At 41.2% G+C, this 23,565-nt stretch overlaps 1 protein-coding gene and 1 pseudogene across 1 annotated transcript in view; both read right to left on the bottom strand.

The window, feature by feature from the left end:
- Positions 1-23,565, bottom strand: part of Spon1 (spondin 1) — a 261,030-nt gene that overhangs the window by 108,180 nt on the left and 129,285 nt on the right. The gene's annotated exons all lie outside the window — the stretch shown is intronic.
- LOC143392116 (small ribosomal subunit protein uS5 pseudogene) lies at positions 15,670-18,205 on the bottom strand (annotated as a pseudogene).

Here is a 23,565-nt window from a genome sequence, read left to right as displayed (position 1 = left end):
TGCTCAGCCATATAAAGGAATGACTTTATGACTTTTGCTGGTAAAAGGATGGAGTTGGAGACTATCATGAAATAAGTGAAATAAGACCCCTCCCCCTGTAAAAAAAAACCCAAACAAGAAACCAAAAGACCGAATGTTCTCTCTCACATGCAGATGCTAACACACAATAAAGGGGCAAGAGGGAAGAAAGGAAGTTCATTGGATTAGACAAAGGAGACTGAAGGGGAGGGAGAGGGATGGGAATAGGAAAGACAGAATGAATGTACATAACTTTCCTATGTTCATATATGAATATACAACCAGAGAAACTCCACATCATGTTCAACCACCAGAATGGATCCTAATTAGAATAAGTTAAACTTCATGTGTGTATAATATGTCAAAATACATTCTACTGTCATGTATACCTACAAAGAATAACAAAACCAAAAAAGAACATGGGCATAAAGCCAGGCTGCACCCTTCTGGCCCACTGAGGACAACCATGCCCAACCCCAAGCAGATGACATCACCTTTGTGGGTCTGCCCAATTGCTCATCATTTCACATCAGAGAAATACAAACTTCATGTTTATCCCACATATACCTAAAGAACACAGGTGGAGATGCTACCAGCTACTTTTCTAATTCATTTCCTCGGTCGAAAGAATGTCCCAAACTGTCATCTAAGCTAACAGCAAGCTTATGTAGGGACAAGGGCTGGTAACCTATTTTGACCTTTGGCTCATGATTTGAACACAGGGAGACCAGATTCATCATCTTTTGCACCCCCTGTGCTATTACACAAAAATACCCCTCATTCCAGGCCTGTCCTACCTATAATTCTGCACCTCAGTGATTTGGCACATGCTGTTCCTCTGTGCTCACCTCTCGCTTGGCTTGGCCAACCCTTATTCCTCCTTCATGAATTACTTGGAAGCCTCCCCAAACCACCTCAGGCATATGTGAGTTCTTCTCCCCGGTCTCTCCATCCACAGATCCTATTTTCTATTGCTGGTACATTCTGTTGTCCCCCTAGACTTAAGCTGTCTGAGGGCGTCCGTCTTCAGCACTGGGCCTGAGGCATTGGGGGTGCTCCGTATGTTTCCAGAAGCAGCTCATTCAGGCAATCCAATGGGAAGGTGGCAGTATGTGTGCTCCAAGGATCAGGGAGCAGACTTGCACAGATTTGATTCAATGTGATGAAGTTCAAGTCTCCAGGCAGCAGAGCAACTGACCACTGCTAAGTTAAAGGGCTCAGCTATCTTGTGTGCTATTAAGAAAAACCACGAGCAATAAGGAAAAGACCTTGGTCTGAGTGCAACATACAGGGTTTGAGTCCTAGCATCTCCACTTCTTGGCTGTGTAAGTTTGGTCAGATTCCATTATTTTATTTCTCTGGGTCTCAGCTCTCTCTTTTATAATTCAGGGATGCTGATGCCTACCTTATTGACCTATTATGATAAATATGTTATTAATGTTGTTATTTAAAAATGAGGTCATGTAGGTGGAATCACTACTGGCCCAGAATAGAGAATTCAGTAATTCAGTAATTATGCTTTCCTTCTTTCATGGTTGTTAGGGAGGCTTCAGAAATAAATAAAACCTGAAACCTGTCCTTAATTCAGAATAAGAGATAAGAAATTATGCATACTATGGAATGTGATAAACAGGACAATGGGAATAAGCACTTCATGGGATCAGAGGAAGGGCCCAGATGGGTCTTTCTGATTTATTCATTCAACTTCCATTAACGGTGTGCCAAGCACAGTGGCAGGCCATGAGCACTGACAAAAATAGGATATGGCAGTGGCCCTGAAGGGACTCTCAGACTGGGGGTGGGGGAAACAGATGGATAGCAGATTAATTACAATCTAGCTTGTCAGGGTTATTACAGAACACGAATGCGGGGTACAGGAACGAAGCAGCTAATTCCTAATGCCCTAAATCCAAGGAATCAAAGTCCAAGGAATTGAGTACAGAGAAGCAGGTATCTCCAGACCAGAGTCTATCTTTATGGTTCTTACTCTATTTTTTGGGGGGCGTGGGGGGCGGTTACCAGAGATTGAACCCAGGGGCACTTAACCACTGAGTCACATCCTCAGCCCTTTCTCATTTTTTGAGACAGGGTCTCACTACATCTCTTAGGGCCTAAGTTGCTGAAGCTGGCTTTGAACTTATGATCTTCCTACCTCAGCCTCCCAAGTTGCTGGGATTATAGATGTGCGCCATGACACCTGGCATGATTCTTACTCTTGAATAAAATTTCATTGCACCAGTTCAACCTCTAGAGAAAGATGGGTGGGCAGGAACGGCAGGAATTCTATTAACAGCTCAGATAGGAAGACACAAAGCCTCATAGGACTGTGCTTTCCTCATGACAATACAATACAGTTGTTAGTTTCCTACAGTGATTTTGCAACATGACACATTCATTCAAATTTCAACACGTTTAATGACATTGTCCAAATAACAGGAATGTGCAATGTACTCAATGACAGGAAGAGACGAGAATACATCCTCCCTGGAGAGGACAAGGTACCCATGGAGAAAAAATTTGCAACATTAGAATGGGCATAGATGCCAGGTGAGTGGCAGTCACGCAGGTGCACAGTTGTGCAGGAAAGAAAGGCATGGAGACCCAGTGCTGGAAGACTTGTCTGTAGGCCTCCATCTGTGATCTTACATCAGTCATTTAATCTCTTAGAGACTCAGTTTTTTTTATATATATAATTGAATCCAGGACCTAACATGTGCTAGGAAAGGACAGTACTCCTGAGCTACACCCCCAGCCTTTCCACCCCTTTTAAAAATAGGGATAATAGTTACAAGTCTGGACTGTCTCCCAGAGTTGTGCAAATTAATTGGGCTGGTTTTGGAGAGAACTGTGAAATCTGCAAAACAAAGTTCTCAGTATGATTTCAGATACAGAGCACTATGGGAATCTACAAGAATCCAAAAGAAGGTAGGTGAGCAAGAACACTTTCCCACAGGAAGGAGGGCTCCCAGAGATTCAGAGAAATAGAAGGAAGGGAGGACACAGGCCAGGGAGAAAGATGGGCGGGACAGGAGCGGCAGGAATCCTATTAACAGCTCAGATAAGAAGACCCAAAGCCTCATAGGACTGTGCTTCCCTGTGTGATCCTCATGACAACCTTACCTTCATGTGCTGGATGAGGGAACTGAGGCCCAGAGAGTTAAAGGAACACATCCATACTCACAGAGCTGGGGAGGAGCACAGCTGGGTTTCAAACCTAGGTCTCTGATTCCAGAACACTCACCCTTTTCCCTTTACCTCTCTAGGAAAGCAGGAAATGAAAGAGACATTTGGTGGACCAGAGTTAGACCACAAAGAGATTAGATGACACAGTCAGGACCAGTTGTGGAGACAGCTGAGTGCCCAACATGGCCCTTGGCATTAGGGAAGGGGCAAACAGGATAGAAGATTCCTTCTGGTCAGAATGATATAACAATGGCTAACATGTATTGGATCTTTACTGTGTGCCAGATGCTGTGCCAAGGATGTGATTTGTATTAGACACAAAAGGAAATCTCGTTTGATATTGATGTTATCATCATTCTTATTTTTTTTTTTTTTTAACATGAGCAAACTTGGACTTGGGGAGGTTAAGTAAGTTAATCCAACATCACAGAAGTTGTTAAGTGAAGATGCTGGTATCTGTGGGGTGTAGGAAGCAGAAAGAGAGAGAGAGAGAGAGAGAGAGAGAGAGAGAGGGGAAAGGGTTCCTGGGGACAAGATACAGTTCCCAAGGGCTCAGTCCTGTCAACTATATCACATCCATTACAATTTCCACCACCTCCCCATAATCTACTCAATTATGAACCCTTCAATGGATTCATGAAGTCAGAGCCTTCAGGATCCAATCATGTTGTAAAGAACTTTCCTTTGAACATCGCTATATTGGGGACCAAGCTTTCAACACGTGAGCCTTTGGAGAACATTCCATATCTAAACCAGAGCAGGCAGAGAAGCAGATTGGCACCAACCTCTTTGTCTCTTAGGGAAGGACACAGCTCTTCGACTTAGCATGCCCCTCACTGCTTCTAGAGGCCCCTACATTTCTGGGTCTAGGTGTCAACTCTCTCTAGCTTGGATAAGCTTACATGGGACAGAGGCAACGGGAATCTGGGAGGACGAAATGATGAGACATGCAAGTTGGAGATGCTGACGTTCAAGCAGGCACATTTGTCTAAAAAGTGACTCCATGGAAATACCATAAATATATGTATAGGAATGTCTTTCCTGACATTTTTTTCTATTGTCATCACTGGTGCTAAATGACCATTGCTCACAAAGTTGCCTAAAATGCCAGCACTCATCAAAGAAGAACCATGTCTGCCTCGCATCTGGTGTTGGAAGAGGGATGTTGCACAGTAGGCAGATTCTGTGAGACGTGCCGTTCACGTGGCAGGTGTGATGGTTAATTTGAAGTGTCAACTTGATGGGCGTGAGGGATTCAGGCACTGGTCAAACATTATTCAGGAGGTTCTGTGAGGACGTTTTGTGATAGAGCTAACATTTGAATCAGTTGGTGGAATAAAACAGATTTCTCTGTCTGAGTGGGCGGGCCCCACCTGGTCAGCTGAAGACCTGAATAGAACACTAAGAGTGACTTTCCCAAGTACGAGGGAGTTCCTGCTGCCTGATGGCCTTCAGGCTGGGACATCATTTCTCCCCCTGCTTTTGGACTCAAGTGGAAATACTGACTCTTCCTGAGTCTTGAACCTTTTGGTCTTCAGGTTAGAAATACATGATCTATTCTATGGTTCTCAGGCCTTCAGACTTAGACTGAAACCACACAACTGGCTCTCCAGTTGCCAACTTGCTAACTGCCTATTGCAAACTTATCAGTCTTTGTAATTGGTTGAGCCGATTCCTTATAATAAATATCTTTGTATATGTGCAAACACATCCTATTGGATCCGCTTCCATAAAGAACCCCGACTGATATAGCAGGTGTTCAGTGACTGCCCAGATTTCATGGCCAGTGACAGCAATCCCCTGCCAACCTTAGTCCTGAAATAGCTTCCCATTCATTTCCTTGATATCCATTCATAGTGCTCCATGGGAGAATGTCCTGCAGCCTTACTGACTGGGTTGCTGCAGTCTCCTATTGTCCAACCTCAGCCTCATCCATTACACTCTCAGTTTATCCTTGGTTTGGGCCCTAATGGAATTTACTACACCAAATAGATCTCCAGCCTTTAAGTTTGATCTTCACCTTCCTGCTTTATCTCTTAGTAGATGACCTTGTTACTTAAATCTTCTGAGAAGGCCAAGGTCAGCCCATCCATAAACTCATCCATGCACCATGTGGCCAGAAAAAAAATATTGTGGGCCTTCCAGAGCTATTCATAAGTTGTCCTGGATCTCACTTCCCGCGTGGCCTTGTTACCCTCACCCTAGACCCAGGCCCAGGATCTGCTTAACTTCCACTGCTTTAGATTTGGCTATATAGCTTGGCTTCTCTGGGTGTGCCCCTGGGTGCTGCCCAGGATACACTTTGTACTTGCTCTCTGGGTCTTCCTGCTCTTGGCTGCTGCAGAGACTCACTCTGACCAACCCTTTCCAGTATGGCAAAAACTCTGCATGAGGACCTCTGTTAATGAGGCCAGAAATTCCTCGATTTTCTTTCTTCATTCAGCTACCATTTTTTTCTTCTCTTGGGTCTCAAGTGTCACTTTTTCATTCCTGGGAAAATCTTGCACTTATGAAACTGATTACATTCTATTCCAGTTCCTCAGAGGTCTTCAGTAATAAGATTCTATCTATTCTACTGATTCATTCAGTGAACATTTACTGGTATAATACTCTGCTAACAACATATCATCAAGCTACAGCTGCCTGTTTTCGTTCCAATGAAGTTTTGAATTTTACAGATTATCTATGTATTGTTTATGGCTGCTTTCATGGTAGAGTGACCAAGTTGAGTAGTTACCACCGAAGATGTCTGGTCTGAAAACTCTAAACTATTTATTATGTGACCCATTGTATAAAATGTCTGCCCAAATCTCTGCCAGGCTGCGGCAACTCCAAGATCCCTGTCCTTGAGATGTTATCTAGAGGATGAGTTGAAGGATGTAAAGGACAGGTCATAACAGGCAATTACAATACAGTTGTGTGTGTGTGTGTGTGTGACACAACATTGATAAACGCAAGTGGAATATTAAATACAAAGAAGGGGACATTTATCTATGATAGTACCAGAGGAGATACCATCTCCTGGAGGAGATGACAGCTGAGTTAAATTCTGAAGGATAAGTATAAGTTAGCAAGACAGATAGGGAATTGAGCAAAGGCAATTTTGTTTTTCAGAAGGATAGGTAGGTGCAAAATCAGGGGCATTAGAAAAAGAAGAGGTACAATGTGAACTATGAGTAGTAGGTCTTGGGGTGTGTGTGAGTGTGTGTGTGTGTGTGTGTGTGTGTGTGTGTGTGTGTTTATAAAGGATAAATGAGGACTAGTGAGATCAGTAAGCCAGGTGGAACATGAAGGTGTATGACTATCTTAATAGAAACTTCTTATTTCATCCTGAAGGCAATGTGAAGTAGAGAATAAGATAACGTTATTTAGAGACAATCCCCAAATCTATAGATGTTCACTTCACGTCTGCTTCTGACTCTGATGAAGTAAATGGTGCTGGGTTTACTCCTGTAGACAGAAGTAACTGTGAAACTGAGAAACACATGCGAAGTTTTCAGATATCAGAAAACAGACAGCAAAGGACTATGATCCCTGGACTTCTGCCAGGACACTTTCTGGTTTGTAGTGCAGGAAGGTAGAGCAGAGCAGAGAACAGGAGAGAATGGAAACTGGCTGAGCTGAGGAGGTAAGGGTGGGCATTTGGTGATGCTGAAGTAGGTAGGATTTATGGGTTAGAGTACCCCAAAGGCAGGGGCTACCTAGTGAAGAAGCTTCAGAAATATGCATAGGCATTCCCTTAAAATTTTGACCAAACACTAAGCTGCCCAGGGCAGGGTGAGACTCCACAAGGGCTGACAGAGAATAGCTACTGGGGAGCTAAGAGTTGAGTTGAGATTACAGAGGTGACACAATGCTAGAGATATAGGACTTCTAACTATCTGCACTAGAGAAGCTTTGTTGACCACTTGGGCATTCAATTGAGAGCCCAGAAAAACCACAACCTAGCAATCAACTTACTAGAGTAAAGGCTACTCTAGACTTAGCCTAACAAAATTTAGAAACATGGCTTGAAAGGGAATCAAGCAGATCCACCAGTAAATTAACCATCTGCCAGATCAGAACTCCATATTCTTTAAAGGAAGAAAAAAAAAAGCCCAGATACTCAACAATGTAGCCTTAACAATGTCCATCATGCAATGAAAAAAAAATATATAAATATGTATAGATGAAAATGTGACCCAAAACAAGAGAAAAAACAGCTAACAGTTGCTGAGATGACTGATATTTGGGTATAACATATCAGGGCTGCAAAACAGGTATTATCAGTATGTTCAAAAATTTAAAGAAAAGATGGACATGATGAATGAACAGATGGGGAATTCTGGCAGAGAAATAGAAACTTTTTTTTTAAAGCCCAAATGGAAATTCTAGAACTGAAAAATATAATATCTGTATTTGGACACAGCAAAGGAAAACATCAGTAAGCTGAAAGATTGGGTGATATAAACAATTCAAAATGAAATACAGAGAAAAAAAGCCTAAAAAAATTGAACTTTATTACTAGTGACCTGTGCAATAAATGTAAGTGGTTTGAATGGAGTCCTAGTAGGCGAGAATAGAGAGATTGGGTTGGAATATGAATAAGCAATGTTTGAAATTTCCCCAAATTTGATGAAAAAATATCAACCTATGGATCCAAACTGGTTAAAAGTAAAAAAAAAAAAATACACTTAAAAAAAAACAAAATAAGAAAGACATTTAAGCATACCATAAACTTATAATTAGAGATAAAGACAAAAATCTTAACAACAACCAGCAGCAATAAAAGACACATGAAAATGAGAACAAAGATGAGACTGCTCACTCCCAAAACAAGGCAAACCAGAAGACGAGGAAGTGACACCTCTATTTGAAAGAAATAAACCCATCACCCTAGAATTCTATTACCTTGCAAAAATATCCTTCAACTATGAGGGAAAAATAAAACATTTTTTGATGAGTGAAAGCTAAGTGAATTTATTACTAGCACATCTGCTATCTATGAAATATTAAAGGAAGTTCTTCAGGCCAAAGGGAAATGGAAACAGATGGCAACTCATGTCTACCTGAAGATACAAGGAGTGCCAGAAATGGTACATATGAGGGTAAGGTGGCCCTCCAATTTCTTTTCCACTGAAGAGTTCCTCTTTTAAGTAAAGAGGCTCCAGCTTTCTCAGTTGGATGAACACGATTTCACCAATGCTCTCCTCCCACGGAAGTAGATCTTCCCTGCTCCTCCAGGCATTTCAGGAAAGCAACCTGCACTCACGGTTTGCCTAACTCCCTCTGAACTCTTCTCCTTGCAATCTAACCCAAGCCCCCACCTGAGCTCATCTCCTCTACCAAGTCTTTACAACTTTGCCTTCTGCTCCCCTTTATTCCCCCAGTTGAACAATGGCTGGGGACAATCAGAGGAAAACTGCATTCTGTCTTTATTTCCCATTTTAAGATAAAAGTACACTTTAAATTCAGTAATATTCACTCTTTTTAATATACAGTCTGGCAAGTTTTTGCAAATGCACATAATTATGTAGCCACTGCCACAATTGAGGTATAGAATAGCTCTATGACTCCCCCAAATCTCCATGACTTTGAAAAATATTTTTTTAGTTGTTGATGGACCTTTATTTTATTTATGTATATGCAGTGCTGAGAATTGAACCCAGTGCCTCACACATGCCAGGCAAGTATTCTACCACTGAGCCCCAGCCCCAACCCTCCCCATGACTTTTGTAATCAGTCCCATCCCACCACCCCCAGCCCTTGGCAACCTCTGGTCTTATTCTTTGCCTCTATAATTTTGCCTTTTCAGGAATATAACATAAAAGGACTCAAACAGTATTTAGCATTTAAAAGTCTGATTCCTTTAACTTGGCGTAATGAATTTGAGTTTCATCCATGTTGTTCTTGCATTAACTGGTCCTTTATTTTTTCCCCCAAATGTCTTGAAAGACAAAGGAGAACTCCTATGGTTTAAGGCCACCATTGCATTCCTATTTCCATCATCTACTAACTGTGTAACCTTGAACAACCTGCTAGGTTCTCTAAGACTAAGTTTTCTTATGTGTGAAATAGGAATAATTATAGTCCCTAACTACTGAGGTGGTATGGGGTTTCAGAGGAAATCCATGTAAAAACACTTGGCACAGTTCCTGGTACATAAAAGAATCAACAAATTATTGTTTTAATATTAATATTTTATTTATCCAGGAAAAGCAGGTGTTATGGCTTAGACATGAGGTGTCCCCCCAAAACTCATGTGTGAGATAATGCAAGAAAGTTTATATGTGAAATAACTGGGCTAAGAGAGTCTTAACCTAATCAGTGCATAATTAGGGATTAACTAGCTGGGTAGTAACTGTAGGTAGGTATGGTGTGGCTAGAGGAAGTGGGTCATTAGGGGCATGGCTTTGGGGTTTATATCTGCAGTCCTTGCCTCAGATTCTGTTTTTTGGAGGGGAAACCCAAATTGAGACATGGCTCATCCAACTAATTTCATGTGTCTGGGCCCAGGGATCCTTAAAATAACTGTGAGGATGGGACAAGAGCCAGCTGGGGCTGCCCCTTCTGTCTCTGTAAGTTGAATTCAGGTGATCCTTCATCACCCCTCCCTTCAAAGCTGGGGACGTTGTCCTCTTCGTCACTCCCATCATCACCACGTCATTGCTATCATCATCATTCATCAGGGGCACGATCTTCACACCTGCCACCATTTGTTGAGCCTGTTTCCTGCATCCTACACTTCATAGGTGTTAGCTGACGTCCCTCCATCTCACAGTGGTCCTGCCAGGTGGATCAGTTACCATAGCATGTGGTGGATGGAGGAACTGAATTGCAGGGCTGAGATTTCCCATAGATTTGATGAACTTAAGGTCATGCCCTTCATTTTCCACAAAGGACCCATAGTTTGAGCCAAGTCTATATTTAGTTAGGAGGTCATTCTGATGTCACCCATGGCTGTCACCATGGGGTGAGGAAAACAGGAGGTGTAGCAGGATGGTGCCTTCTAGCTCTTGACACTCATATATTTCAGAGTTTTTGGACTTGGCCCTGTAAGCCAATTTTTTTCTGAACTTCTTACTCTTGATTTATTGGAATGTCTCTAAAGTCTAGGCATTTACTTGATTCCCATCTCTGAGGTGAAGAGCATAATTTCAGGGCACTCCCAAACTCATATCCCCATCGCTCCTGTATAGCCTGGTTGAAGGGTTATTATGAATTAGCAGGTAACACTGGGATTGTGTTTCTAGAAAGGGGAACTTTATTTAAAAGTGTTCTTCGAAGCTCACTTTTCCACATAAACATTGTTATATATGGGAAAGAGGCTATATTCCTGGACAGCTTCCAAATGTTTAATATATCATTAGCACCTGAGTTTAAAGCCCCAGGGAAGTAACTGCAGCATTTTGGATGATAGATTCTAGCAATGTTTATCTAATTTTAAAACTCTAGGAGCTTGTATTTAAAAGCTTAGCAGGAGCAGTAAATAACTTTGCTTTTTTTTTTGTTTTGTTTTGTTTGAGTGTAACAACAACAAAAAAGACTTCTCCCACTCTGCTGGTACATATTTCATGTTTGAATCTGAACTCTAACAGCTGTGTCTGCAAATAAGAAAGCTGATGTTCTATTTTCAAAAGATTTTAAGCAATAGAAAGAAGAGAAAAAGGAATTACTGAGCACCTACTTGTACGAGGTGCTTTTTTATGCACTGGTGAATTTGCTTCTCTGTCTCATTTCATTGAAGAAGATGTAGGTTCAGAGAGGTCTGTAATTTGCCAGAAGACCACACTGCCAGTAGAGGGGTAAACCAGAATTTGACTCGTGATTGGTTGAAGCCAGAGGGTTTGTGCAAAGTTTCCTAAGCTAATAATAGAAGCAAAGTCTGTTTAACCAAGTCCATATATGTATAGGATAAAAAAGGGGTCAGGCTGGGGCTAAAAAACAATCCATCTCAAAAGTGAAGGTGGCAGTAAAGGTAGAAGCCCAATCTCTTTCATTACCATATATACAGAAATCCCAAATAAAATAGTACCTTATTGGGTTTGTTCCAGGAATAAAAGAGTGATTTAACATTAAAAATGTAATCAATATGATTCGTCACATAATCAGAAAAAATTATATAAATATCTTCATAGATATAAAAGAAGTGTTTGATTACATTCAATATCCATTCATGATTAAAAAACTCAGCAACCTAGTAGCCTCAGAAACTTACTGAGGCCCTAAACAACTTAGTAAGACCATGTCTCAAAATAAAAAATAAAAGGGCTGGGGATGTGGCTCAGTGTTTAAATGCCCCTGGGTTCAATCCGTGGTACCAAAACAAACAAACAAAAGAAACTCATCAAACTAAGAACAGAAGGGGATTTTCTTTATTTGGTTTAAAAATATCCACAAAAAAAGCCATAGCAAAAAGTTATGATTAAGAATGAATATTAAAAGTTTTCCCCATAAGATTGGGAAGAGGCTAGAATGCCCACTATCACCACTTCTATTCAACATGGTGCTGGAAGTTCTACACAGTACAATAAGGCAAAAGAGGGAAAGAGAAGGCACAAGGAGTAGATGGAAATTATTGGTATACAAAACTATGTATGGTAAAATTCCAAAATAATCTATGTGACTCAATAATGTAAAGTTTTTAAGTCACCCCAAATTTGTTTCCAAGTTCAACACAATCTCAATCTAAGTAACAGCAGGTATTTTAAAATGTGAAAATTAAGATCATGATTTTAAAATTGATGGAGAAATGCAAAGGATCAATAATAGCCAAAATAATCTTAAAGATTATTTAAGATTTGTTCTTAAAGATGAGCAAAGTTGGATAACACTTTCAGATATCAAGGCCTTCTATAAAGGGGTCATAATTCAGGCAGTGTGTGTTCATGGAAAAAGATAGGTAAACTAATGGAACAGAATAGCAGAGTCCATAAATAGGCCCACAGGTGTACAGTAGCTTGCTATGTAACAAAGGTGACAGGGTAATAGAGTGGGAAAAAAAGACAGGTATTCCAATAAATGGCTCTGCATTAAAAAACAAACAAACAAACAATTGAGCCCTACCTCACAGCATACATAAATTCAATTATGTATCAATACAACATCTCAATGCCAAAGGCAAAAACTATACGATTTCAAGAAGAAAATATAGGAGAATACCTTCATGATTTTGAAGTAGACAAAGATTTCTTATAAAAGATACAAAAAGTATTAATCATGAAAGAAAAAAAAAACCCAACATGGACTACATTAGAATTAAAACCTCTGTTCATCAAATGATTACAAAAGCCAAAAGGCAAGCCCCAGATTGGAAGATATTTGGAATACACATAATTGACAAAGGACTGTACAAAGAACCATATAAAGAACTCATACGACTCATATAGTCATAAAGACTATATAAAGAGCTATACAAGGAACTCATACAACTCAGTAAGAAAAAGGCAGACAACAAAATAGAAAAAACTGATCTGGAGACAGTCCACTAAGCAAAAATCAAAAAAGTTAAAATTAAAATTACAATGTACTATTTCTACACATGTACCAGGTAGTTAAAAAAGAAAAAACAAACCCAACAATATCAAGTATTGGCAATTACCTAGATTAAGCTCTCTCTTACTGTGAAAAATTGTTTAGCAATATCTACTAAAGCCGAGGCACTTATGATCCAGAAATTGCCCATCCAGTAAATGACTAACAGAAATGCACACATGATTCACCAAAAGACACATACAAGAATGCATATAGGAGCACTGTTCATAATAAAACTCAAATTGGAAAACTACTTAAATGTGCATCCCTAATGGACCCATAGCTATCATGGATTTATTCATAGAGTGAATAAATAAGATGTTGTATTCATGCAGTGGCATATTAGACAGCTATGAGAAGGAACAAACCAAAATCACATGCAACCATGCAACATGCAGTTATAAAGTTAAATGAAAGAAGCCAGACACAAATGGGTACACACTATAAAATTCCATTTATGAAAAAATTAATCTATACTAGAAATCAAGATGGTTTGGTTATCTTTTGGGAGAAGTTGGACTAGAATGAGATACAAAGGAAGCTTTTGGGGGTCCTAGTCATTTTCTGATTTTTGTCCTGGTAACTTGAGTGTGTTCATGTGAATGTTTGAACTGTGTGCTAGTGATTTCCTCACTTCTCTGTATGTTTGTTATATTTCTATAGAATGATCTCTTTTAAAAAAGAGAAAGTGAAGGTAGAGGCTGAGTTGCTTTTCTTTCCTGGTCTCTCAAGCCTTGCTCCTGGCCACCCTATGCTTGAGCTGTACTGGATGGAAACCAGGAACTTGATCCTCATGTAATGGGGATGGGGAAGGACAGCGATGAGCTGTCAACTTGAAGAGGTGCAAGTGGGACGTCAGAGGTTAAAGATCAGAAGTCAGGTATGCTGGGCCAGGAGTACCTGCCTGGAGCCATTAGCCTAGAATTGCTAATATTTTGTCCTCCTATCAGAGAGGCCCCATGGTAGAGGGAGAAAGTTTGGTTCATCTTAATTCCACACTCACTCACCAGTCAAGGGTCATGCTCTAAGTGCTGTATAAACATGGCGGTGGGGATTCAGAGACAAAGCAGACAAGGGCCCTCCCTGTGAGGATCTCTCAGCATATTAAGGAAATTAAACTTGAGAATGGGTGTTCACAAAGCAGCCCGAAAAGTTTCATGATGGAATAGCCACGGAACGGAAAAGAGGAAGATTGCTAATGCAGATGAGGGAGGGAAGAGGCTTCTCAAGGCACTTGGGATTATACTGGGGACCAAAGGCTGGCCAGCAATCAGCCCGGGCAAGGGAGTTCGGCAAACATGAGAAACAGCCTGTGTTCAGGCCTGGAGAGCAGAAAGACCAGGGGATGTCTGGGAACCTAAGGGGGACTGGAGCAGAGTTGTGCAGGGTGAGAGATTAGGCTGGAGTAGGCTAAGTACCAGTGAACCCAGAGGAACTTGTCAGAGAATTTCTGTTTTAACCCAGGGTGATGTAACTCAATCCTGAATCTGCCCCTTCTGAGCTCTGTGGCCTGCTGCTTGAGAACCTCAGAACTTTATCACCTTTGCCTTGAATTTTAGCTTCCCTCCAAGACTTTTAAAAGTACATAGGGATACAACTTGTCTTCTAAAGGCCTATCCACAGCAGGTGCTCCCAGGAAAGTTGGCTAACTGTCTAGGGCTCTGTAGCTAAGGAGGACAGAATCCTAGCGTTATTATTTAAGAACACAAAAGTTGGCTCAGACCTACACCCACCACTCTGAGCTGGCAGCTGAGACTACTGTGAAGGCAACAATCAGGATGGAAAATTCCCTGTTCCAACTTCCTGAGACCTGCAGCTCAAGGTGGCAGCTGGTGGCCTACTGGTCCCTGGAGCCCTGGTGGAATGGAAGAGTAATGTTAATGCAGTTCTAGGCAGGAGAGATCTGTTTTCTCTTGATGAAGAGGGATAGTTTATGATTATAAGAATATTTCCTTGGGTGTTTTTTTGTTAAAGCATATTAGAGATTAAATTATTGCCATAAGGAGGCAGCAGGAATTCCTCTGACTTGATAAGGTTTGGCTTCCTACTTCTCCCTTAGAGGGAAATCAAAGATTGAATAATTTATTTATTGCTGGAACAAATTTCAAGGGTGCTATCAGAATCAAATCCAGGCCAGGCCGCTGAACTTAAGGGCTAGATGGAAAGATGGGGGTGGAGATGGGGAGGCACGCCAAGGAGCCCTGGTGCTAGGAGAGACCAAGGAGTAGGAGCAGATGGCATCAGGAGACGCCAGCATCAGGCAGGTCTGGCAACTCTAAGAGGCAAAATTCTAGGGTGTGGAAGGATTGGAAGAAGCAAGGAAGAGACCTCATTCTTTGATGGGCAAAGACGGGGCTCCCACATGGGTCCCTATGGAAAAAGGCAATGCAGAGGACAAGGTCCCCTGGACTGTAGGCAGTCCCTAAATATCACAGAACCAAGGAATGCATGAAGATTGAGACCCAATTAGGAGAACTGGAGTTCAAAGCAAGAAATAGGTCATAAAAGATGAGTTATACCTGTAGCTAACCATTCTAACCCTTAATGTATACAAGGTACCCTTCTGAGCTCTGTGCATAGATGAATTCATTTTATCCTCACATTGGTCCTATGAAGCCAGTGTTGTTATTATCCCGGTTTATACCTGAGAAACCCGAGGCACAGAGAGGCTAACCCTCTGGCCTGATGTTTCACGAGCAGCAAACAGTAGAAGCAGGATTCAGTCTGTCTGCTGAGTTCTGCTTAATTAACCTTTGGATGTGGTGGCTGTGTCAGAATTGGGATGGTACTGAGTTGCTAACCTTTTGTGAAATTCTTCCAAACAAGGAAAATTGCTGCTTCTGGAACCCGGGGGCTGGACTGAGTCTGAAGTGTCTTCAGCTGACTCACATTTTAATTTTTTTTTTTTAAACACAGGCTTACTTAATTCACATTAATTTTTCTTGTAGAAAAACCCTACCTCATAGCTACAATTGGAGATGGGGTCCTTCCCATGGAGGTTCTAATGTGAGCTTTTATTAGATGGTCGGTGAATTCCTGACAGGGAGAGCTGGTGAACACGGTCTCTTTCCAGAGATGGGGGTCTGGAGGTCTTGGAGGTGGCATGAAAGGCGGCCTTGGTGAAGTTGCCCAGGGTGGAGTGCAGCCCCTGGCTGAGGTGTGGCACTGGTCAACACCAACCATCAGCAGTGCTTCTTGGGCACAGGGCAGAGATGATGCCAGCACCTCTGGGGTGAGATGAGGCAGGCCGGCACAGAGCCATGGCAACCTGCCACCTTGTAGAGGATGCTGTGCAGCTGGCCTATCTTGGTCCTCCAATAGCCTCTCTGCACAGGGACAATGGAACGCTTGGCCAGGATGATGGTCCTTGGAAGGTGGTAGCTTGGAACACTTAAAACCCAGGCCAATATGGCCACTGTTGTCCCTGATGGCAACAGATGCCTTCAACCTGGTTTGCTGGCCAGAGCAGATCTGCTTTTGCACTGCTGCAATCTTTAAAACCCCATTCTTGGGGGCTGCCCCTGGGAAAAAGTCAATGTTCTCAGACTCCTTGATGGGCAGGGAGAAGAGACAGATCTCTTCCAAGTACTTGATTTTCATGTCCTTGAGCAAGTGGCCCACTTGGTGACAGGGATCCACTCCTTGTCCTGGGCCTTGGCCCTAGGCTCTGTGAGCTCTGTGATCCTGGCTCCAGGTGCTGCTGCCAAGTCTTCACAGAGTTCTCTCACTCAAGGGTCCCTGCGGCCTTCAGGGTGCCTGGAGCCTTGGGGCCCTCCTGCTGGAGGAGTGTCATGGGACATTTGGTGTTTTCTTAGAAAAGAAGCAGGCTCACTTTTACCTGCTTCTAGCACTATTTTTGTGAGTTATTTTCCAAGCACCTAATTTCTAGTAGCTGTGATTAAGACCTTGATCAATCTGACACTTTGGTCTGCCAGCTTTTTGATTTTTTCTTTTTATTCTGCAAGTTTTGGCCCAGCTGCCACCAGGATGGGAAACTGTTTTCTTGTTTTGGCTGATGAAAATATCTGAGTGACAATCTCTCTGGGCTCTCGGTGCCTCTGGCACAAAAGATAGTGGGAGCCATGTGTATTTAGAATCCAAACTGACCTTGCAACTCCATTAACTTGTTTCCATGCTTGTTGGTTGAAAACTCACGTCACTTTGTCAACCCAAATAAGCATTTCAAAAAAAGAGTTAAAAGATGTTGCTCTAATCAGTATCGCCTAAGTACTAATGAAGAATAAGACCCACATAAGTAGGGTCAAAGGAGTCTTTCATTACTTTATTTCCAAGCCAAAACCCAAGGATCCTTGCAAATTGGGAGGATGTTTGGCAGGAATTAAGTGGCTGGCACAAAACATGCAGCAATTCCTGTCATGACCGTGAATAGTCAGCCTTATTTGGCATAAACAATTCTTCAGGGTATATTTTCAACTCATTGTTTGGAAAACTTAAGCACATAAATGTTGTTAGCTTCAGCAGAGTTTTGTGTATATGATGCGAGTAACCTTATTAAGATTTTTAGACAGTACACATTCCCTCTTTTTACAATTGTTTTAAGTACTTAGAATGTTTTCTTAAAAATAAAGACTTTTTTTGCAGTAACACATATTCAGCATCAATTCTGCATTAGGTCTGGTGCTAGGGCTAGTGGTATATGGATGGTCCCCACTGACTCTCATGCTGTTCTCTGGAGTCAGCCCTAAAACCATTATAGAAGACAGGAAAAAGAGCAAAGAGGACACGGGAAATGGAGAGTAAGGAAAATGATGTGTGGAGTTTGTTCAATGCCATTTCTATGTATTATCTTAAAGATGCTAATTACAATTGCAGGATCCAGGGTTGAGAATAATATGAGAGAGATTTCCACATTTTATAAATGAAAGGAAGCAGGATACATTTCACTAAGGTAGGTTTTTAAAGAGGGTTTAGATCCTGTCCTTATAATATTATTATAAGAGCTGGAGTGGGCCCCAGAAACCCAGCTCATCCTTCCACCCTTTCCTCACTCATCTATCTGTTTGTCACAGGTATCTATTCTGTTTTATATAGGCTGGGATTCTAGTCATGAGCAAGACATGGCTGCTGTCTTTAGGGAAATAATGGTCTACTGCAGGAAACATGATAAATAACTGCCAATTAGGATCTCTGCTGTAATGTAGGAGTGGACAGGCTGCTAATCATATTAGTTAGGATTCTGCCACTGTGACCAGAATCTTGATCAGAACAGCATAGAGGAGGGAAGGTATGGGTGCATGGGTTTTATAAGTTCCATCCAAGTTGGCCAACTCCATTGATCTGGACCTGAAGTGGGCAGAATATCTTGGTGGCAGGACATTGACAGAGGAGCTCAGCTTGTGGCAGCCAGGAAGGAGAGAGAGAGAGAGAGAGAGAGAGAGAGAGAGAGAGAGAGAGAGAATGTGAAGAGCCAGAGACAAAATATGCAATACCCAAGGGTGTGCCCCCCCAGTGACCTACTTCCTCCAGCCATGCCCCATCTGTCTACAGTTACCTCTCAGAAATCCATTTGAATTATTAATCCATCAAATGGATTAATCCACTGAATAGTGTACAGCTCTCATAATCTGATTATTTCACCCTCTGCATTAGCACAGGGGCTTTTGGGCCACAACTTGTATCTAAACCATAACACTAATGGTACCCAGAAGAGGAGGTAACTCTCTTCTCGATCTTTGAGATGGAAAGTTTTCCTGTTCTTCCTATTCATGGAGAAAAGACTGTTGCTCCTCTTTTCATATTCTTTGAAGGTATCAGTTTCTATCATCTTCACCCGCTCCCAGGTTTCTTGAGTGTCTACCATGTACCAGACATTTCTCTAGGCACTGGGTGTATTGCCATGAACAAAGAGTAGTGATAATTCCTGGAAATTATCCTTTAGTGGAGAAGCTGGTTAATTTAATTAAGCAAGTAATAACATAGCAGCTTCATTTTATATAGCTGTGAAACATAGAACATAGAAATATATAAAAATATTAATAAAGATATATAAAAAGAAATTGAAAAATATTAATAAAGCCCCTCCCTGTCCAAAATGTAAAACAATGCAAATTTTCTTCCTCCAAAGAATCAGTCCCTTTAAAACTGGTGAATGAATATGTTTTAAACTGTGCTTATGGTTTTGGGGCACAGCTGTACCATTTCATAATTGGTACTAAAGAGCAGTCTTAATCCTTTTTCAGGATTAATCTTGAATTTCGTAAGCTTTCAATTTTATGGATATCCTCAGGACCATAACCCTCGGGAAACCTGCAGCAGCTGTACTTAACAATAAATAGTTAGAAGTGCACAAAAGCCTGGACCCAGCCCAGTGTGGAATACCAGCGAGGGCCCCCTTGAAAAAGCAATGTCTCACAGGGTGAAATAAGGACAAGTGAGCTGGGCACCGTGGTGTATGCCTATAATCCCAGCAGCTGGGGAGGCTGAGGCAGGAGGATTGTGATTTCAAAGCCAGCCTCAGCAACTTTGCAAGGCTGTAAGCAACTTAGTGAGACCCTGACTCTAAATAAAATATAAAAAAGTTCTGGGATGTGGTTCAGTTGTGAAGTATGTTGCTGGGTTCAATCCAGTACCAAAAAAAAAAAAAAAAAAAAAAAAAAAAAAGATGACCCAATAAGACCTGGCCATCCAGAGAGTAGTAGCTGCTTGACTCCACTCCACAGGTCAGTTTCCCTAACCTCACCCCAGCTGTGCCTTTTCTCTAATTGGTTGTCTCTCCGCTCCTAGCACACTTAGAAATAGGCCCCACCCAAGAATGGCTCACATGTTCCTAGGGGTTGAGGGAAGAAAGGGAGAGAAACCAAGTAAAACTGACCTCGGCCAACAGAAATCGGAGAATACATGGATTCCAAACTCCATTTACTTCCCTTATTTATAAACAGACAAGTCAGTAACTACTTTCTTGTAATTGAGTTATATGACTAGTTCTATGTGTTTGCCCAGGTGGTTGTGCAATGTATTTTATATTTGCTATTAAATTCCTTTCTGATGAGCAATAAGTCACAAATACAAACTGTCTTTCCTCATTACTGGCTAGGTCTTCTATGACAAGATCTTTTATAGAATGTCTTTCAATTTAAATTTATAAAGTTAAGGATGAAAAACTGTATCTGGAACTCAGCCCTCTCTCCATTTGGGATGTGGAGGAAATCCAGAAGCCAGATTGGAACTTGAGCAAGTTCTCACCTGATAACACAGGAGGAGATTTTGTCCAAGATATCAACACGAGACCAGAGCTAAATCCTTATTTAAAGGTTGAGAATTAGTGACAAGGTTAGAAATAAGCACATTATATCCATAGCGGACACATCACTTGCTGTGTGTCTGGTATTGAGCTAAGAACAATTTATGCATTATCTCATTTTAAAATAGTAATGACTAACACTGTGTGAGCTCACAGTATATGCCAAGCCTGTTCTAAGGGCTGAGAATATTAACTTACATAACCCTGTAATAACACAATGATGCACGTTTGGCTTTGCTGACAGGAACCTGGAGCTCAGAGAGTTCAGTCAGTGCTACATCTGGAAAAACGGTAGTTAGCTTTGAACCTGGCTTGTCCTTAACACAGCTTCATGAGGTAAGTGTTTTACATATCAATGCTTTGTGATGAGGAAACTGAGTTACACAGAGGCAAAGTAATTTTCACAAGGCCCTCTAATAAGTCTCAGACTCAAGACTCCAAGATAGACCTGACTCCCACATTTGTCCATGATCATCTGGATTATACGTGGTCCATTTTGTCTCTCAGGACAGCACTGACCACTGGCCACTCATTGTTGTTGTTGAGAGCAAGAGAACCCTAGATTCCAGCCCCTCACTTCAGTGATACCCCCTTTCAGCTGTCCCAGTGCCCTGACATTTAGTGTTGAAGTTCAGCATTCCAGCAAGATCCTGCTCTCTGCCACCTCCCTGCCTCAGCTTACTTTTCCTGGCTTTTAGCCTTCACATTAAAAGCTTGTCCTCTTTCGTTTTTACTGATGAGTTTCTCTTTGGTATACAGATCAAAGTTTAAAAGGGAGACAGAATTAGCCCAGGAGCTGGGTAGCCACTAGGTCTGAATGCAAGAAGTGTTCACCAGAAAAAAATTCAATGGGCAAAAGATGGAACCAAAAACTTGAAAAACAAAGCCAAAGGCATCCATGAACCTTGAAGAAGGGACAGTCAGACAGAAGTACAGCTTTCTTCAAAGGTTGCTTAGGGACCCAAAAAACCTGAAAAGACTGTGTCCTGAATCTCAATGTGGGTGGGCGGATAAAGGATCATTATTCCTTCCTTTTGGTTTTCCCAGAGTGTGTGCAACAAAGCAAATGCAATTTGCATTCAATGACTGAAAGCCACTCACATCTGTAAACACTAACTGACCCCCGCCAGCAAAGCCCTCCAGAAAACCTCTTAGCCCCATTTCAAGGAGCCAGATGTGAAGAGAAAGCCTTCTGCTTTCCATTGTTCTTTCTACTTGAGCCACAAGACTCTGGGAAGCTCCATGTGCAGGGAAAACAAGGTACATTTTCCTCTTAAATTCAGGCAAGCTTAAATGTTAGAGTTTAATTAAATTCTTGCTGGTGGTTGTGAAAAAGTTTCGCTTCCTCCCAAGCCTAGTTTCATGTGTTCCCTGCAGGTAGTATATACTTTTCCCTCCCATGGAAGGTCATTAGGACCACATGAATATGCACAGAGTTGGAAGGTTCCACAATGCTCTCAGGGCATTTGGCTCCTAACTTTCAATTTAATCAATCAACTCAGTGGTATGGTAAAGGGATTACAAGTATCCCACTCCCTGATCACAGGCCATCAGCTTTTCTGCAGGGCTGCCCTATATTAATCCTTTTCACTAAAAATAAGGCAGGGCTGCCGGTGCTGAGATTTCCTATGCCCTTTGTCCTCTTCTATGTTTGTTCTTGCACTCTGAATTTAACTGAGGCTAGGAAAAAAGTGGCAAGTATTTCTTTGGACTCATGCTTCACTTCCAACCCAAAACAGTAGAGTTCTTGCAAATTTGGAGGGATGTTTGCCAGGATTGTAGTGGCTGGCACAGACCTTTGCAGAAACTCTAGTTGTGATTATAAATAGTTGGCTCTTCTTGGCATAAACAATTCTTGAGGGTGCATTTTTCAATTCCGTGTTTGGAAAACTTAAGTACATAAATGCTTTCCATTTTAACAGAGTTTTGTGTGCAAATTCCTGGGTAACCATATAGAATGCTGTTGTTCAATGAACTTTGTATATTCCCCCTCCTGTGATTTTTATAAGGCTTTTGGGTATTTTGAATCTTTTTTATGTAAAGGGAAAGTTAAATCTTTCTTATTAAAGTCTGCATTTCTTGGAATCACAACATAGGTACTGGCAAACAGGTTTGAAGAAAATAGTAAATGAAAAATGCTTGGGTCGGTGTCAAAAGTAAATGTTAATCACATCCATTTTTCTAGGGAAATTGGTAGCATTAGAGCTTACATAATAACTGATCCATGACTTGCCAATGAATCCAATCTTTCTTCCTCCTGAAATCAGTTCAAAACAGGTGACTATTTAAGCTGCAGAAATGAGATGCAGGAAGCATGAGCTTTTTAAACTGCCAGGCAGCAGGAGTAAATGGTGAGCAAGTTATCAATAAATTAACTTACCCCTCTCAGTGGTAATGAGGACTCTATCTTGATAGAAGAAAAGCAATACTTTACATAATTCTGAATGGTCAGTCCAATGTAGGTGCATCTCATTTAAGGAAGGAGAGGCTCAATAAATAGTTTTGGGACTTTCAGGAGAAAAGCACAATGAGAGGCTCTGACCCTTCCAATTTCAAGGTCCATTAAAATGCCAATAAAATAGTCTGAAGCAAAGGTTTCAGAGGAGCAGTCATATCATCATGAAAAACTGAAGGCAGAATGAGTAAAGGGGAAAACGTGGGGATGTGCACAGGAGTGTGGAATCAGTAAACCATGAAATGAAACAAAAATCAGAACAGAATTTACAATTGTGTAAGAAAGACATTACACCTGTTTCAGAAGAGCTCCTTATTGGAGGAAGGGGCAGGAAAGAGTAATCAATGAATGTAGGTAAATTATGGTACTGGATGCCATCAGAAACTAAACAGAGGAAGAGAAAAGGCTCAGGAAAAATCTGCAGAGTGTGGAAAGAAAGGAAGCAGAAGATGGATATGAAGCATGGAGCACTCTGGGAGAGATAAGGGTTCCCGAAGAAAGAGAAAGGTGGCCTGAGTATTGGTTCAGGACACAATAGAAGCTGTGAATGGATCTGTGGAATGAATGAGCAAACCACAAAGAACACACAGTGAAAGGGGAGGAAAAGACCCACTAGGAGAGAAATGCCACTAAATAAAAGTAGAGGTATAAATAGAGTTCTACTTAAGATCCATTTAAAATAACTGAGATCAATATACATCACCAAATATTTTAACTACAAAAGAAATAAAGCATTCTGCAAGGAGGTAGGCTGCAGATTTCAGATGGGGAATATGGTCACAAGGTTAAAAAAAAAGACCATTTTCTTTCATTGTAATGGAAAACCATGTCCAAATATTAGAGTAAAAAGCTCTAGAATTTAAATTTTAAATTCAGCTCAGTTATTACCCAAAGGAAAATACTTTCAAAAATTTTCAGTCATAAGAAATATAATCACCCACTAATGGATGAGAAGTGTCTCCCACAAAAAAAAGTTCTGATTTTAAAAGACAAATGGATGAGAAGTGTCTCCCACAAAAAAAGTTCTGATCTTAAAAGACAAACCTGGGAAAAGATGATACTGTTATAGACAGTAAGAAATCCTGAATTAGTGTCTTTGGAAGAAAGAAGGAAAGAAGAATAATATCACAGGAAA

Source organism: Callospermophilus lateralis, chromosome 2 (assembly GCF_048772815.1).
Source record: "Callospermophilus lateralis isolate mCalLat2 chromosome 2, mCalLat2.hap1, whole genome shotgun sequence".
In the NCBI taxonomy this organism is placed as follows: domain Eukaryota; kingdom Metazoa; phylum Chordata; class Mammalia; order Rodentia; family Sciuridae; genus Callospermophilus; species Callospermophilus lateralis.
This window is presented reverse-complemented; position numbering and strand designations above follow the sequence as displayed.